Source organism: Camelus dromedarius, chromosome 19, assembly GCF_036321535.1.
Source record: "Camelus dromedarius isolate mCamDro1 chromosome 19, mCamDro1.pat, whole genome shotgun sequence".
NCBI classification, from domain to species: Eukaryota; Metazoa; Chordata; class Mammalia; order Artiodactyla; family Camelidae; genus Camelus; species Camelus dromedarius.
In genome coordinates, this window is record NC_087454.1 from 27,623,282 (window position 1) to 27,636,845 (window position 13,564).

A 13,564-nucleotide genomic window follows, 5' to 3' on the forward strand; every position below is an offset into this window, starting at 1 on the left:
GTCTTTATTTTAGTTAAATGACATCCTGGTCTTAATTAACTGCTTAATAAGGAATAAAGGACACACAACCTTAGCCATATTGTGAATTTCTTCTCACCAAAAATAAAATGACCTAAAAGCAATAGCACAATATGCTTGCATTCCCCCAATCATCCAAGAAAGACATATGCAAACAAAAGCAATGCCAAATCAGTTGTAGTTTGCAGAGCAGCAATGCCAGCCACAAAAGGTCCTTCCATGTAGCATACACTGGAGTTGTTATTTCATCCCTGTGCTTAAATATAATCCTGCTTTTTATAACCCCCACATATGATAAATATTACTAATTGGTAGAGTTCAGTCTGCTGGCATTCATTCAAACCATTTTTAAAACATTAATTTTGTCATTACCAAGCATATTTTATAAATACCACATAAAAATTTTGTCAGCACAGAAAAGCAATTATAATGGAAGGAGAACATTCATAAACATTTATTCTACTTCTACTGGATACCATGCTGTGTGACGAGTTTTCATATATATTTGCTCAGTTAATTCTCACAAAGAGGTAGGTGTCAGCGGCATCTTATAGATGAAGAATACTCAAATTGGTGATTAAATGACTAGTCCAATATTATACAGCAGGAAAACAGCAGCACCGGGGCCCAAGATAATTGCTTTAAATTAGCACAATGCCAGTAACTGCTTATCAGTGACAAAGAACATGAGGTTTATATAAGTGAAGTTCCGTGCCATGGTAAAACTTCGCTGGCAGTTAGCAATATCCTAAGGCACTTTACATGCCTTGTTCCAGGAATTACTGAGCTGTAAATCTGCACTCCTTCTACAGAAACAGTATCTAATTTTAAAATTTAGGGAGGCCTGGGTGTAGGTCAAGTGGTAGAGCACATGCTTAGCATGCACAAGGTCCCAAGTTCAATCCCCAGTACCTCTTCCAAATATAAGTAAATAAGTAAACCTAATTGCCACCCGCTCATAAAACAAAACAAAACAAAACAAGCAAAAAAAAAAAAATGAAACATAAAGGCTTGTTACTTTAACTAGTTGCTTTCAGAGCAAACAATGCAAAGAAAACATTAATTCACTAGAGTCAGTAACTATTGTATAAAGAAGCTATCTCTTGGCGATCATATCCAAACAAGTATCAAAAATTACTTGTCTTACAAATGTGGAAATATTTTTAAAAGAATTTTGAAATATTATATTAGAAAAATACTTCCTATAATTATTACTCTTCCTTTAAAAACTAAAGTAAGTTAACTCTAACCTAAATATCACTATTCATTACACTACAAATATAAGGGCTATTGTTGGTTTTCCCTGAAAATTCCCATAAAAAAACAAATATTTATAAAATAACATTTTAGAAGTGCTCTGAAATGGATGATACTAAAGATATAATTAGGTTTAGAGAAACTGAGAGACTGTGTATCTGTGTCGAGCACTGAGAAGCCAGCGTATCTGAACAAACTCTAAAGCCTGCAGAGCTTCCCAGCTGCACGGCTCCAGCAGAAACAGTGCAGAGCTTGACGGCCACTCGTTACAGTATTCAAAGATACAAAACAGATGCAGGTCTTAAAAATATAGAATTGCTTCAAATTATAAGACAACACCCTAATTAGGCAGTGGTTAAGAGAGTAGGTTTAGGAATCAGATTGGCTGGATTAGAACTCCAGTGGGACCACGTTCCCAGTTCCATGCCTCGGTTTTCTCACCTATCTCATACAATTGCTGGGGACTTACAAGGTGTAAAGTGTTCAGAAAAGGCACTGGCATGAGGTAAGTGATCAATAACGTTGTATCTATTGTTTTTCTAGTATTACCTTGTGTAAAAAATAAAATATACATATAAAAAGACTGAAGGCCTTTCAACTGAGCTATTTTTGCTTTCAAGTTTAGAATTTAAAATATAATAAACAGAAGCAAATCCTGACTTTCTTGATGACAGTCAGGATAGTGGTGAATCTGGGGTGGGTCATAGGGAGGATCACCCAGAGAACTACATTTACAGATGGCCACCCCAGCATTCGTTTTACTAGTCTTTAAAATGTGCATATGCTTTAAAATGTATTTCACATATATCATATTTCGCAATAAAAATAAAAATTGGAAAAAGTGAAAGTTAATACATTTCCAAAGTATAATAATGATAAAGCATTGTTTAACCTTCAGAGAATGGGAGAGGAAAAAACAAATTAAAAAAAACCAAAAACAATGCTCTATCCTTCTAAGTGTTCTAGGTTACTTCACATTATGTATGCAGCAGCTTAGCTCAATCATGGAAAGCTTTCCACTGGATTCCACTCAGTCCTACAAGACATTTTCCTTTGTAGGTCAGTTGTTTTAAAGGGTGTCTAGGAGCACCTCCTGATGACCATGAAATCTGGAGGTTGTAAGGAAGCTCAGAGGGCTTCTGTTTCAACGTGTTCACTTTCCAGACAGGGGAACATTCAACTCCTTAGCTTCCGAAGAACAGGCTTTCCGTACTCTGCTCCCAGCTGCTCCCACCGTCAGCAATGTGACACAAAGGAAGAGCAGAGCTCATTCTTTCCATTGTCTTGTAATGGTGACTGGAGAGATGGTGAGTAGATATCAACCATCAGGCATCTATCAGAGACCTGTTGTGCACCCCAAAGTTTCTGGCACCCACAGAGGAGTCCAATGCCTCAAAGAAGGCACCCCATAAATATGTAGAAGTGAATGTATTCAAAAGCATAAAGCAGGGCTCTGTCCCCAAGGATTTTACATATAAATGAAAATCACCAAAGAATGGTGACTATGTCAACATATAATGAATTCAGTGGTGTTCTAGGGCGAACTGTACAAAGTACAAAATATAGGAGGGGAGGGGAAATAACATAAAAGATTTATGTCATAGGGTAAAATGCAGGAAGGGGTCTTGGAAAAAGAGAACTGAGAACTGAGTTTTGAAAAATTAGTAAAAAAAGCATTCTAGGATTTCTCCAAAGAAACTTGTTGACATTTTTACAACATCTGTTTCCCTTTCCCATATTATTTAAACATTTTAACAGGAATACTAATTGGTTCTAAATAAATTTTATCTGCTATAACTATATTCAGGAAAGAGTTTCTGTCTTCCCCCACAAAGAACTTTTGGAGGCCACTGAGAAGGCAACAGTAGGAAGAAAAAAAGAAACTTTTCAAATGCTTGATATAAATTCTTTAAAATAGAGACATCTTTAAAAGAGGAAGACACAAATTTTCTTGAGTTTGAAAGCTCACGCAAATAAAACTAGACCCCAATCTTTAATAAGAAGAAAAGCGATTAAAAAAAAATTCCACGACTGCAATCTAAGGCCAACACTAAATTAACAGGACACGTGGGTTACATAAGCCATGGTAAAGGGCTCCTATTTCCAGCTACTTTTATGAGAGAAGACAGAACCATACTGGTAATGAAAGGACACCGGAGAAGAGACTCAGTTCTAGTTCTAGACGTTCTAGACGGATTGAGTGAACATAGGTAAGCCATGTCTGCTCTCTGGGTCTCAGCTTCCATGTCTGTAAAAGAACATTTAAGTTACTTAATGACCTAAATTTCTACTTGCAAACTTCCCAAAGCCATTTAGGTGTCATTCTCTGATAGCAAGCTATAGCTTAGGCATTAATCCATGAGGGTAGCAAATACCAAATGAATACATGTCTTGTACAATTCTGTTACTGTAGCAAAAATCTGAAATAGCTGTAAGTCATCTACCTATTAAGTCTTGTGTTGAAATGGCATGAGAGAAATAAACTTGGATCTTCAGTGAAACGTGATGTATTGAGCACCTGCATTTGCTCTGCTCTCTCCCTAACTCCACTAAAATGGCATTAAAGACCTAAGATTCACAAGGACAAAGACTAGGAAAGGAAACAACTACAACAAAGTTTTTGGAAGCTGAAAAGCAGATGGATAAGTTATTTGATGTAGCAGGGCAAAGAAAGCAAAAACTAAGAGGGTGTTCTGGGGAATCCCAGAGCAAACTGAATTGTGCCGGGACTCATCAGAAAAGCTCAGAACAGTTGTGAAAGTGGGGACAGGAGGCAGAGCTGCATAAAGAACACAGTGAGGTCTATCCAAGATTCCCACTCTGACTCCAAACAGTCACTGGTCAAAGGAAGGGAATTTATTCTCTGGAAACTAAAGAGACTCTGGACTCAGGCACAACTAGAGGCAGACCCACCAGTCTAAAAAGATGGGGATTAAGGAAAGGCTGAGGTCCTGAAAGGTAGATACCCCAGCTCTTTTCCCACTCAGCTCCCCAAATGTTGTAGCCAGCTGTATAAGCCAGTGATTGGAGCATTCTCTCCAGGGAAGAACCTGGATGGGAGAAAAACACCTACAAGTACTGACTACTAGCGCTGCCTTCCACCCAAAAAGTTAGGTTCCTGGTTAATCACCTTATAATGAAGACCACCAGTTAACTTTTAGAAGCCCCCCCACTCAGGCAAAGTCAGCTTTCAGCTTTTCAATGGCTCATTCTGGAATATGAGTAAGACAGCCAAGGCTATAATATACATTTAAGGAAATTCCCTAAAAGAAAGTCCAAAACAAATGATCAAGTAAAGGTACTTTAAGGTGCAGAGATGATACTGGAGATTGCATAAATTTTTTTTTAAACTGTAGTTAATAAAATCAGAGAAGAGTTACTGCACCCATGAAACAAAAATAGAAAACTTAAAAAGCAACATTCAGAGAAAAATCTCTTGAAAATTAAAAATATGATAGAGAAAATATAAAACTAATTAAAAGAGTCTGAAGTTCAAGACACCTCCCAGAAAACAGAATAGAGACAAAAAAATAAGAAATAGAAGAGATGGTAAAATTAAAGGACTCATTAGTCCGCAAGTTCCAAACACAAATAAGAATTCCAAGAGAAAGAATAGGAAAACAAGGGGCGGGGGCAGAAGGAGGCAGTTGGTTAGAATTTAGGAATTCAAGAGAATCTCCCAGAACTGGGGGACGGGGAGGTGGGGTGGCTATCTATGTTTCCAGACTGAAAAGGCCCTCAGTGTGCCAGGACAACAGATAAAACAAGGCTCACAATGAGACAGATTATCATATAATTTTAGAACACCAGGGACAAAGATAAGGTCCTAAAACAACCAAGGTGGGGGGTGGGGGGAACACCACCAGACTTTTCATTAGCAATAATAGAAGCTAGAAATCAATAGAGTAATGCCTGTTAAACTTAGAGAAAGTATTCTCCAATCTAGAATTTTAGAGCCAGATATAAATCAAGTATGAGAGCATCAAACTATAAATTAAGTCTGAGAGAAAATGGAGACATTTTCATATATGCATATTTACATCCTATGCACCTTTTCCTTAGGAACCTTCTGGAGGAATTGCTTAATTGATATATAAACAATGAAGGGAGAAGATACGAGGTTCACAGAGAGGTGAAGAAAATATCTAGAATATGCAGGAAGGTGGATTCCGGGATGAGCTGTTTGGGTCTAGAGAAAAGCCTACACAGATTTTTAAAAACAGCAGCCTAAGCCTACTGTTCAGAAAAATGGCATTAAATACCCAATGAACAGCTGGAAGAGTAGACAATGGAAGTCTCTGGAGAGGCAGAACGTTGAGGAGGAGAAAAGCAGGTAGTTATATTTTTTATGCTATATTCAGACTTAGACTTGATAGATATTAAATTTTAAAAGATTCTTGAAAAGGTTAAAAAGAATGTTTTAAAATCACATCTAAAACTGTGATTTCCCAAGCAAGATTTCTGAGGGAAAAAAAAACCCAAAGAAAAACAGTAATTTTCAAGGCAGAGGAAAAACAAAGTACATGGAAAACTCTACATCTTAGCATAGAGCATGGCTTGGTTTGAAAAAAATTAACAGCAGGAAATAATGTTTTGCTTATAGAAACTGACTCAAAAGACATAACCACAAAACCAGCAAAAAGAGAAAAAGGAAAGGAAAAAAATTTTAACATACTACGGCATTACTGGGAAAAGTTCATGGTTTATGGCTATGTCAATCACATCAACAAACTAAAATTCCTTTTCCACTCAAGTCAGGCAGATATTAAACCAAAGTCAACAGAACAATCTGATTGCATCATATTTTGGTCAGAAATGAAAACACTTAAAAAATTGTATTGCTTCCTCAGGAAAGGAAAGCACAAATACTGCAAACCTGTTGAAACAAGGAAAGAGCGTTCTGAGCCAGAGTCACTCATCCTTTCCTGAGACTTGAAACAAACAGGAGTGAGATACATGTGCAAATCCGAAACAACGGCTGCCCAACTTTCTCTAAGACCCGAAGAAGTGGCATCTCAGTTAGGACATTATTAAATGGCAAAAATTAGAAATGTGTACAATACCACATGTTGGGGAGGTTGGGAATGCAATGCCTGTGTTGTGTAAACTGATACAACTACTCAGCCCTTGACAATACGTATACCACAGTGCCACTCTGGACTCTGTATCCCAAAGAAATTCTCAGATGCGTCCATAATGGACATGTACAAGACTGTTAATCGGTAGCCCTGTTTACGGTAGCCTTGGCATCCATCACTATGGAAATGGATGCACACTAGGCTGCAGTTAGGAGCAATTAGTTAAATGCACACCCCAAAACACACATAGATCTTTTTAAAACACTGCTGACCAATAAAGTAAAAACTAGAGTAAGATTTACAGCATTTTTACAAGGATAATTCTACAACCAAATTCTATACCACTGCAGTATAATGAGCAATTTAAGAATTAAAGATACATACATAAAAAACATTACTAAATATTTTATAAAGATGCATACAGATTCAAGGATGTATATCAAACACATTAGAGAGGGTGCTTGTGGGGTGGAAGGAGAAAATGGGCATGGGAAGTGGGGCTGAACAGAAGGCCTTTATACACCAATGCTAGGCTCTGCCTAATTCAGGGTATAAAGTCCAAATTCAGAGTAATATTTTTCATTCATGCATATATTAATTTATTCAATAAAAATGTATTGAACATCTCTTAAGTGCCAAGAGCCATGCTTAAATATAAACTTTTCTTGTTATTTCTGCTTATTTTTTTTAAACCTCAAAAAGATACGTTTTCAGATACATTTTAATTGAAAGTGGAAGGGGAAAATAATTTACATTAGAATATACACTATAAAACAAGAAATTCACCATTCTTAAAAAATTTTATAATTTTTTCATCAAATATAAAATATATCTTGAAGTTCTTTAAATGGTGAACTTAAAGGAAAATTCAAAATACAAAAAGAACTCACTTTAACGCCCTAAAAAAATTACACTGTCACATCTTAGCCCACAGGTAATACATCTTTTCTCATGGCTTTCAGCGGTGAAACAATTTCTTTTTGGTAGAGATTTTTTTCTACTTTATTTGTTCTTTGTAATTTTACCCCCAAGATATTTCAACTGCTTAGGAACACTTCTCACCAGATTTCTGTTTTCTGAAATATTTCACAAGCAGATTGCTGGCTGCCAATGAAGGTGTTGTACCTAATATGCTCATTCATTACACTGCACTGCTAACAAAAACTGATTAACCCATTCGGTACACAGTGACATACCTCTTCCACATCCCATGGGCACAGAAAATGATGTCTTCCCCCCAAATTACCTGTTCCCCTGTTTTTACAAACCCCGAATGTTAACCAATATACACGATAATATTGGGAAACAAATCCAGTAGCAACTCATAGGACATCATACGTTGAAAGCTCTAAAATTGTAACTCGTCAGTATTCCAGATTCACCTAAATAGCACTCCTTAACATTTTACAAAAATAGAATATTTTATACATATCCTATAACATGACTTAAAAAAATTAACTTAATGGACATCTTTCTACATCAGCAAATAGATTCATTGCATTCCTTAATAGCTTAATAGTATTTCTTTGTATGAACCTACCATATATTATTTAACCAGCCCCTAACTGATAGACATCATTTTCTTTTTTTGCCAGAGTAAACGAAGCTATAAAGAAAAACTTTGTACTCATATTTTTCATGCAAGTGTATAAATATATCTATAGGATAAATTTCTAGAAGTAGAATTTCTGGGTCACAGGGTACACACATTTTAAACTCCAACAAGCCATTACCAAATGTACCTCCAAGGAAACATATTCCCATCAGTAGTGTGTGAGAATTACAGTTTCCCTACATCCTTATCCACTACTGGTTATCAACTTGTTTAATCTCTTAATCTAATAGGTAAAAAATGGTAATATTTACTTAAATGACTGGAATTACTGAATCCATAGCTTAACTAGGGTTTGTATGTATTATTAGTTGTAGGCTGAGCTGAACTGCCTATGCAGAAAAAATTCAACAAGCACATTAACAGTATAACTAGAGAGACGGGTAATGTTTAACCAGTTTAGGATTTTAGCATGGAGCGGACAATGATGCCACCACAAAGGAGCTGGGTCTCTTCACTAAAGCACACTTAGTTACCTCTTACTTGAAATGCATTGTTATCAGGTCTTCACACTATGCATACAATTGAGAAATGTTCCTTTTAAAAGAGTATATTCAGCTCCATAGTCATACATTCACTTTCTTATTTTTACTTACTCATAACACTCCTCTGTGTGATGAGGCCATTTTGATAGTTCACTTTTTCATATGTTGCTTATTAATCTGACCTTTGACCTCTTTTAGGTGTTAAAGCACAAGACTGCAATTAGTATCTAGCCCTGAACTTCCAACACAATTAAGACAACTGATATAGGTGGTTGTATCAGAACACAGAAAAAGGAGGGTAAAAATTAGTAACTGTTAGCAGGGGCTGACCACAGGGACAGTCTAGACATGCTGGATTATGAAAACAAAACACTAGTATAGCCCACATACTCAGTGAATGCTAACATAAATGTTCACAAGCACTGATTCACTGTCAAAGGCTAGATGTCTATGATTATAATTCTATTAGCTATGACGGTTGAACTAAGCGATTCACACATTTTCTTAACTGATCTTTGTGGCTAACTCCAGGTAACACTTTTTGTCAGGGAGATTCTAATAACTCTAACAGAGATTCTGACCTGATAAAGTAGTATCCATAAATGTAAAAATAAGTACCACAAATTATCTAGCATTCTGGAAAGGTTTTGCCTCAAAACGGATAAATCAGTAACCCCCTCTACCCTTCCTTTAATTCTCAATTTAAATTTATATTCTTCACACAACAAATTGATCCTTAGACTTTATTTCAAAGTCAAAATCTCTTGCAACACTAACAGGCCCACACGGCTTTGCCAAGTGAACACAGGGCAGACACTACATATCACCTTCCCCACATCAGAGACGGAAAGAGCAGAACACCAACGTGACAAAGTGCTAAAGCCAAGCTATAAATTGTCTTTTGGTCACTCACGGCTGCATTTTGAAAAAGCTGACAGAAAGGTAGGGCTTCTCTTTCCTTTGGTGAGAATCAAGTGTCATATAAAAGTATCCTCCTAACTCACTAGCACAGTGCTGCCCTCACATAACTTGCCCAGCACAAGAAGCACCGCTGGCTTCTAAAGACAAGGACAAGAAGCTCTGTATCTGTGGATGGGAGGGAGCCGGAGCCGTGAAGACCAGCTTCCTGGCTCTCAACCATGCCAGACTGCCCTGCTAATCCTCCTTAAATCCCACAGTTTTGGGGTGGGGGTGGGGGTAGGGGTGAGGGTGGGGGTGGGAGACAGAATAGAAAACAATCCCAAATTGAATCAAGGGCAGTAGCTCTGGATTACAGGAGGTCATAACATTTCTATTTGAATGGGAGTGGGGGGAGGCGGCATGGCAGAGAAAAGGCTGATATAAAAGCCTGTACATTTATTAAAACACAACACAAAAATACACTTTATCCCTGATCCTTCTGATTTGCTAACCAACATCTGCCCCTGATCATTTGCCAGCCGGGGCTGCACGGAAGGCAGAGTAGCAGGCATTTTCACACAGCGAGGCTGGAAGGGATGCTACTAGAGTGTAAATTACTAATTAGCTCAATAGAAGACAAAGAGAGAAAATACCTGTCACAGAATGCTGTTTGCAACTTGACATAGAATAAAAACAACCCTGAAAATTCCAGAAGACGGCCTTACTTTTCAGACTTCTATTAACATGTAAATGGCCAAGGAATAGTATTATAGTCTTTAAAAACTGCTCATGTGTCAGAAACAATAACACATGGCTAGAAAGAATGCTTTCCAAATAATTTGTAATTTTCTCATCCTTATGAAAGCAAAGTGTTTTTAATTATTACAATCAGCTTTAATAAGGAGCTATATTTCATAGCTTTGATGATCACTTATGCGGGGGTGGGGAGTGGGGAGAAGCTCACAAGTGCTATATTTTACATTTGTTGGAATCCAGCTAATAGTCCTTTCACTGAAATCGGACAGGCCTCATTCTGCAGGTCACACTTTAATCAAATGGACAGGCTACCATTTGAACAAAGATCAAGGATGAGCTGGAAGGTGGCAGTGGGGACAGGGTCAATGAAATCTCTTTACATCATGACAACTAAAAAGACTGCCCAAATTTAGGTTTATTTTGGGAGGAGGTAACAGAATGTTAAAGATATTTATATTCATCCCCTTACTATAAGGCAAACCTACTTATATTAATTGCAAGCCACGCTTCTCAGACAGTACATTTGACATTTAGATCTTTTCCAGCTCCTTGAAGCAACATAAGGATTTTTAGGCAAAATATGTATTTCACCTAAATATGTCTCAGTCATGGAGTTGAACAGCCAGTGGCTCCCGTTTGCACATAATAATCACCCCTCATGCCAGGTGCTAAGGAGGCCCCAACAGAGGGGCAAGACCATGACAGTTTTTGCTGATGAGGGAGGGGCCTACAAACTCATGGTTCACAAGTAAAAAAATGTTTTTCAGAATACACTGAAGACAACAAACCATAAAACCACAAAATTCACCCCAGGTCTAATTTTAGATTCCTTTGCTTCACATCCTTGACTTAAATCAAACACTTGCTGATACAATCAAAACATTCTTCCCCTCTTTTTTTTTTTTTAATTAAGGCCTTATGTCCTTCCCTCCCCCTCCAAGTTTACTTGTTTAAAAGTACTCAAGTGAGAGAAAATGATAAAGCAAATGGGACAAAATAAAAAATATTCGTGAATTTGAAGACGGGGTATATAGAAGTTCTTTGTACTATTTTTACAACTGTTCTATGAAGTTTGAAACATTGTAATGTAAAAAAAAAAATCCAAAATCACAAAAAATAGAGTAATAACAAAGGAGCTTTCTCCTTGGGTTGTGAGTTTCAAACAATTCACATACTTAGCTCATGCTGTGCACTCAGTAAACGCGAATTATCAGTTGTTTTTAAAAAACGAGGGCAGGTAGAGCTCAGTGGTAGAGTGTGTGCTTAGAGTGCATGAGGTCCTGGGTTCAATCCTTAGTACCTTCATTAAAAACAAAAAACAAAAAACAGAAACGAGTGGGTCAATTGTAATAAATGACCCACTCTGGTGAGGGATGCGGATAATAGGGGAGAAAGCTATGTATATGTGGGGACCGGGGAATCTCTGTACCCTCCCCTCAATTTTACTGCAAACCAAAAACTGCTCTAAAAAAAATAGTCTTAAAAAAGAAGAATGGATCAATTATTTAACATGTTAAAGCACTTATAAACGTATTTAGTATGCTGCTTATGTAGGCATAAAGAGAAGACAGAAAAAACCAGCAAGAATCTGAACAGATTTTGCTTACGGATATCCACACTGAAATTCGAGTTCCATTTTTCCTCAGTGGGCAACAATCTCACAACGTCAAACTTGTATGGTATATAACAAGTCCATAGAGGTGAGAGATTATTGCCCATTGAGGAAAAGTACAGGGCCTTTTTCTAGCTAAAAGGGGAGACAAGTAACCATTAACCTGCAACGCAATTAAGCATTTTATTGATTTGGGGTTGTTTTATTTCATAAATACAATTTTGTAACAAAAAAAAATACAAGCATGTAAGAACCTTGATGTAATCTTTGCATGAAACATACATAGCCCTTGTGGTATTTGTCCCAGGTTCCTCATCTAGAAAGGAACTGAAAAATGGTTAAAAATGGAACCAAAGGACTAATTTAAGGATTTGAAAACAAGACTAGTTAAGGGATAAAATAATCTGGAGAAGAGCATGGTGAGGGATCACTTCACAACAGTCAAGCAGAGGTAATACCAGAGTAGACTGCCCACAGAATGCCAAGGTTCAAATCCCATCCCCACCATTTGGTAGAATTCTACCTTGTAATCTAAAAGAAAGAATAAATGTATAATTTAGTTACTACTTGAAAAAAAAAAACCAAACCACTTATCTATACTACAAGATTGTTAATGATCAAACAAGTAGTTGCAGAATGTCGTAGTATAATCTTGGGCGAGTCATTTAATCTCAAGGAGCCTCTATTTCATCACATGTAAAATGGGAACAGTAATAGTGCCTACCTCACATGACTGCAGTGAGGAATAAATGAGTTACGATCTGCAAAGAGCTTACCACAGTGTCTGGCACAAAAGCACTATATGTGGGTAATACTATTCCTGAGTTTATGAAGAAATAGGGTCTTTTTAATACTACAGTAAGAATCTATTTTCTTCTCAAAAATTGAGAATGGGGCAAGAGAAAACAAATACAAATACTGCATTAAGTGTGTGCTGGTTAGACAAGACAGGCTGTTCTTATAAAGAAAATAATTAAATGCGGCAAAATATTACAAAGGTTGTCACATTACCTCTGAAGATTTAAAAAAATAGGGTAAATTTTATCTACCTGGAATGATTTAAGTGGGATATTGACTGAAGTTGCAGGATAAACTAGAGGTCCTTTCAAGGTCTCTTCCCATCCAAAGAATCTACAATTAACCAGAAAAACATTTAATTATGTACCACCTAGTCATTCAAATCTGAATATATAAACTTCAAAGTTTTCTGCTTAGCAAATAAGATTGTAACCAAAATAAACTGAGTAGAATTCCACTCGATGAACAAATGAGAATGAAGCTTAAATGTATCACACTACGGCAGCAAACAGAAACAAAAGACAAGATCCAAACAAACCTTTTCCCTTGGTTGATCTTATAGTTTATATTTTCTTCCCCACCAGTATCAAATAAGTCTAAAATAATTTATATAGATATCAAGTATAAAACAATTACATTGTGAAAATGCAATACCACATGCAGAGTACAACCAACCAGCAATGCCAAACACATCTAGAAAGGAGAGGAATACGCACACATTTCTCACAGAAACAGGTGCCTCACACCAAAGTTACTCTTCAGCTTGAAAGTTAACATTTTGGACTAATTCTCTTGTAACTTAGCAGCAAAAATAGTAATTTTTAAAGATCCCGTTAAACTGCTAAATCAATCTAGTCACTCTGAACACCTGCTCAGCAGAATTCAGAATCCATGAACACAGCAGCTAAAACCAGAAAGATTTAAGATTGTAATTGTTCATATACATTAATAACCGATGTTTCTGATATCCACTAATCAAAATCTAATCTTTGCTAACTATCACAAATGCCATTAACCTAATCTTAGCCATTTATACAAACACCCACAA

The 13,564-nt window shown here is 36.7% G+C and overlaps 1 protein-coding gene across 1 annotated transcript in view; it reads right to left on the reverse strand.

The window, feature by feature from the left end:
• Positions 1–12,828, reverse strand: part of USP49 (ubiquitin specific peptidase 49) — a 50,072-nt gene extending 37,244 nt beyond the window's left edge. The window contains exon 1 of the mRNA XM_031434716.2: positions 12,768–12,828. The gene's annotated coding sequence lies outside the window, so the exon portion shown is untranslated. The remainder of the gene's footprint in view (positions 1–12,767) is intronic.
• Positions 12,829–13,564: the final 736 nt, after the last annotated feature.